We start from the raw sequence: 6,059 nt of genomic DNA, 5'->3' as shown, positions 1-6,059 counted from the left end.
ACCATGGCATGCACCAGTCCTAATGCCTTGAAAAATCTGGACTGATGTCATACATATTTCTCATACTATAGAAGAGAAATGCGGTATTAGGTGATGATGTCTTTTTTCCTTTGTACAAATCTTAGCTTTTTAAAGGTAGTTGTCCTTTACATGTGGCTTGCTAGTAGACAGTGTGCATCAGAGGTTTTTGTAACTGTGTTCTTGTCAAGAATATTTCAGATATTCTCTGTTATTAAAGTATACTTCACATCCTGATCACATAGTATGAAACACGTAGTAGTGACTCTTTGAAAGTAAACCATCAGAAAGGATATCTGTATCACAAAGAGCTTGCAGGGTGTCAGTCAGCTGGTGGGGACACAGCTTTCATAATTAGGAATGTGAAGGAAGATAGACTCATTTAAAGAAATAAGGCAGGTGTTTAGGTCAGTGGTGCACCAGTCTTGGTAGCTCAAATAATTTTGTGTATTTTGAAGTTGAAGAAAAGATCCTCTCATTCTTTCTGAGTGGTGTATATACTCTGGTATGTCCTAATGTTTTGAGATTGGTTCCGTATATGCCTTCAAAATATTACCTCTATATAGTTCATCCTGGCAGAGTACACTGTGTGTGTTCAGGGTCAGAACTTAACATCAAGTAGTACTTCAGTCTCTTACCTTTTCTCCTCTTTCATGATTATCTGTTTTGAGTGAAACACCTTGTGTATTTGGTACCCTTTTGTTTTCACTTCTCGTCAGCTAGTGAAAGCTGTAGTGTGTTTTGATTTGTAGCAGGAAATGAATAAAATATCAGATGTATTAATTTAAAGAGTTCTTTCCTGTACAATTTGCATTTTCCTTTTTTTCTGAACACTGGCAATCTCAAATACTGAGATTGCAAATCCTGCAATGCACTTCAGTAGAAAATGATTTTGAAATATAGGAATTTCAGTGTCAAGTCAAACGATATAATCAGGCTCTGAGTTTCCTGTATCAAAAATTATGCTTGTATAATAACTTGTTCACTGGAGAAATTCCTTCCAAATGCATATTCTTAAGTTACTGATTTATATCTTAATGTGCAGGTTTACTTTTTGGGTGTGGGGTTTTTTATTTGGTTGGATTTTTTTGGTTTTTTTTGGTTTTTTTTTTTTTTTTTAAGAAACCCGGGCTTGGGATTGCTTAAGTATCTCTAAAGTTTGTTCCTGTTTCTATGCTATACTGAAATTTGCTCACATGTCCCTTCTAATCTTGCTAGATATATGTAAGGGCAGGGTAGGTTTAACCTTTTTCTAGGCAAGTGATTAAGCGATTGATTGCTTTCAGTTTCAGTGGAAATCGTATGTATATATTAAGCTAAACTCTTGCTCAAAGAATAATTTTTTTCCTGCCTGGTTTACTGGAAGGTGACTTGCTCTCCAAGGTGCTGTTGCTCTGGATAGCAATGGCTGGATCTGGTTTTATTGATGTTTCTCAGATTCAGCTTTTTTTTTTTTTTTTTTTTTTTCCCTCTCTGTAATTAGAGAGGGAAAAGAAAAACAAAAGATTTGAGAGGCAATACTGAACTGATGCTTAACACATAAGGCTGTTTCATAGTTCCTTTTTAGTGACAGCTTTTAAGAAAGTCCTTCATCCATTTACATAATATATGTACATTTTTTTTTGGCTCATCTATCTAGACCACTTCTGTTTTTACATACTAGACCAAAATGACCAGCTGAGCTGGACTGAAGCCAGAGAATTTTACCCACTGGACAAAGGTATATTCCCTTCAGTAAAGTAAAGAACATTTTTTTTTTTTTTTTGGTTGGGGGGGGGGAGGTCTAGGGCATCATATTTTCTGTCATAATAGTTGTAAATATGAAAATAGATTTTTGTACATATGAAACAATGTGCCATGTCTTCTTTTTTTTCCTTGTGCCATTGAAGCTTCCATATAAAAAAACAAATATTTTAAACAGATTTTCTAGTTTTGTACTATAGGATCATTGGTGTTGCAACTTTTCTTACCTGCAAATAAACATCCTTTGAATTTAATGGCTGTACTATGAATTTATGTATAAACTAGCCTCCTCAGAATAATAATGCAGTCTTTTGGCTTATAGTGTGACTACCCAAATGTTTGAAGCAGACTTTTGCTTTCCAGGTTGATATTTCATTTGATTTTTGTTCCAAATGTTATTTTTCTATTCAATGCAACCTGAAAAAGTATAACCACCATTTTCCACCCATCTCCTTCCGCAAAAATTGAAGGCGGGGGGGAAGCTCTGTCAAATTCCTTCATGTCACTCAACATTTTGAGATTTGGGAGCTGGGGTCTCAAAATGGGTACTAGAATGGTAGCATGGTGCACAAATCTGTCATTGCACACTGTGACACCTCTCTAGCTTTCAAACTCTATCAGTCAAACTCCTGTGCCCATGGCATGGCATTGTTTTCCATGTTGCTAGCAAAAGGCAAGTTTCTTACCTCACATCAGAATGGTTTTGGATGTCATTTTCTTGTTTCTTCTCCCAGTATGTCCCTGCCTTGATGGAAGAAAATGTTGCTTTCTTGACATTTGGCAGACTGAGAGTTGAAGAAAAAGGTTTTAAGGAGCAAATGTTTAAAACCAATTCATCCTTCTGTAAACTCATGGAGTACTCTGTTTCAGGCTGCAGACAGAAACAAACAAAAAACCTCCAAACACTTCAGAGTCTGCATTTTAAGTCATACACCTCCTGTCTTCAGAGCTTAGTCTACATCACAAATAACAATATTGGACTTCACTGTTTGTGAAGTTTAGACAGTAACAGTCTAGGATGCTAAATGGAGCCTGAAAATCACTTGCACATGTGGAACAGCATGTACTGAAACTGGCTGCCCAGAGGTGAAAGGTCAGAGTGTTCCAAACTGTACAGCCTGTTTTCTATTTCAAAACTCATGGGTATATGAGAAATCTTTTTATAATAAATACAACTTATTTTAAAAGAGTTCCCAAAGCAAGAAGACTGATTATATACAGATTGTAGTTTTTCCTAATTCCATTATTAGGGAATGATTAATAATTTGGATCCTGGTGAATTTTTCTTATCAGCTTTTGGTTAGTGGATGTCTGACAAATTAGCAGTACCCTTAGTTTTTCCTGGCAAGGGAGAAATCCTCTCTCCTTTTCCTAGGTGGTATGACAAGCACCTCTGTTATTCCTCTCATTCATCTGGCAAGGAAGGGAGGAGTGGAGGTCTTGTACTTTACCCCTTTCCCAGGCATTAGAAATCCCTAGAATGGAAATACAAGTGAGGTGGAGAAGGACATTACTACAACTCCTCCCTACCTGCCCCAGCTTTGTAGATACTTGAAGCAGTTATGACCTCTCATTTTAAACTTTTGGTTATCATTTTTACATAACTCTAGTACTTTTCTCTGCTGTTTAGATTCTGAGTAGCAAACTGAAACTGATAAGCATTTTCTTAAATATTTGTATGCAGATTTGGGAAGCCAGGAATGTCCTTTTTTTTTTTTTTTTTTCCCCACATTATTTAACTTTCAAAGGTGGTAGATATGAATTCCATGAATACTGCAGAAATCGAAGACTTAAATCTCATTTTTTTTCAAGAAGCTTCCTACTTACCAAGTGAGTAGTAGGTATCTTAGAGACTTTTAGAGCCTACATTAAGGGTCTGTTCTAAATTAACTAGCCAAAAAGTGGAAAGCAATTTTTTTTTTCAGTGAAATGGTATGTTTCAAGGAAATTGAAAATAGAAATGGAAACATTTTATTTTAAATTTTGTTTAATTACAGATGTGTTTGCTTTTCATCTTAACTGATATTTGTGCATGGATTTTTCCCCCTTGTTTTCTTTTTAACTTTTAAAAATGTAAAGGAGGAGTTGGGAACATTTATTAAATAATGACAAGTCTTTTAAAAAATTCTAAAGAGAATATTGAATGGAATGAGATGCTGATGTCACATTAAGGTATTGAAGTACCACTTACCTTAATTTTGAAAACTCATGTCTATACCCTATGTTTGCAGCTCTGTGTTTACAATATATGCATGTATTGACTTTCTATCTGTGTTTGCTAAGATTCTGATTACTGCACTGGTTTTCTGAAGTGTTACTTCTGTCATATTATTTCCATTTTGACTGTTTTGCAGGGGGTTAGATATGGTTATGACTAAGAAAGGAATTTGTTGTCCTTTATTGGTTTTGTTGTGAGCCTGATGTAATGTCAGATCATATTATAATAATGGCTCCTGGCAAAAAAGCTGCAAAGTATTTCTCAAATATTGTGCTTAATTGCAGCATTTCTCAAATTTCACAATTAATTTTATGAATGTTTTCTGAGAGGCTGTGTTTTTCAGTTGTGTATAGAAAAGGGCTTACCCTTCAGTTCTGACAGCCTATGGAAGTTCTGATAGAGAATCTTAAAGCTGACTGAGGAAGGAGTTGTTTTTCTTTTCAGCTCATTCACTCACCAGTGGTTCTGCTCCCTTTAATAGCTGCAGTCAAACGTCATGTCCAAATTTGGCAAGCTGATGCCTTTTTTGTTTAAAGTTAAAGCCCATTTTGGCATTGGAAATGAGATAAACTCATTTCAAAGAACTGAAGTTGGAATGAAGTTAGCAAGCTCTGTGCCAGCAGATAAGTCCAGTAAGCTTCATAAATTAACTTGCTGGCACTTATATAATTTAGTGAGCAACATAAGCTGGCTGTTACACAACTATCTGATGTGTTTGCCATTCGACATTACCTGAAAAAATAATGCACAGCAGCTGTTAGATTTATAGAATCTCTTTCATGAGGCATATTCTAGAGCAGCATTCAGGAAATAGTCCACATACTTCATTAGGTGTGCAATGACACGTACCTGCAGGAATGATAACATACCTCTTCAGACACCCAGCACTGCCTCTGTTTAAGGCAAAGTCTCACTTTTTACTTCTACAGGAATTAGTCCTGCTACTTGATTTCATGTGTGATTTTCTGTGTTTAGCTATGTAATCTTTTATTGCTACATGGAAACTGTGTCTTTTCAAGAGAAAAGCTTATATTTACTAAAGGGATAGCAAAGAGATCAAGTGGTGTCAAGACACTTGACTCTTGCTCTTTCCAAGCCTTAGGTGTAAAAGGTAAACATTTACCACTGGATTATTATTGCTTGTGTAGGCCAAAATACATGTGTGGATGCTGTTAGTATGCCAGTGGTGGCCAACCATACATCTTTTCTTGTGCTGGGTTGCATGATACAAGTCAAGTACTGGCAGGGCCTAGAAAAGAAGAGGCTGAGGAAATAAAGTGATTAGGACCAGGGAAATGAGCAGTGGAAGCAATGGAAGTAACATAGGCATTCCAAAGGGGTATGTTAAATTGTAATTTAGCAGATAGCAGTAATTCTAGATACTTAGAAGCTGTTTGGCCAACTGTGTTTCAAACATGACCCAGTCAGCTTCTCCTGTGTACATCTTGCTTAGACATTGCATCCTTTCTTTTCAGACATGTATGTTGTAATTGCTATTCAAGTCTCATTCATGGGATATGAAGTACTATATCCACACTATTCATAGACTAAAACTGGCACAAAATGCTGTAGTATGTTCCTTCTGTGTTAGCTATAATTAACCTTTTTCTGTTCCTTACCTAATCAAGATAAAAGGTTATAGGCAAGTGAATGTATTGGGATTACATATGCTGCTGCTGGAGAAGGAGCTGGTTCTATTCAGTAGCGCTAGATATAACAAAAATTTGAGAGAATTTTGCAAAACTCAAGACTAAGAATAGATCCCTAGTACAGATTGTGTGACTAGAGGAACCCATCAGGCAGAAGGCAGTAGCAATGCTTTTTGGATTGCATTTTGTCTAAAAATTATTAGATGACAAGACAGAGCTTGTTCTTCTTGGAGTTGTAAAAATGTCAGTGAAGATCCTGCCTATATTGTATGTCCCTCTCCATGGAAACACTTGTGTGTATGTATGTTTTGTCCCTTCTTCTGGTATATTTTTGCCAATGAAAGTTATATTTGGAAAAAGATCTAAAATGTCTTGACAGAAGAACAGGGATTTCTTGGTTAAAAAGAAAATGTTTGTCCCTGTGTGGTTGT

This window comes from Lonchura striata, chromosome 4, assembly GCF_050655825.1.
Source record: "Lonchura striata isolate lonStrDom1 chromosome 4, ASM5065582v1, whole genome shotgun sequence".
NCBI lineage: Eukaryota > Metazoa > Chordata > Aves > Passeriformes > Estrildidae > Lonchura > Lonchura striata.
The sequence above is the reverse complement of the archived record's forward strand: the minus strand, read 5'-3'. Positions refer to the sequence as shown.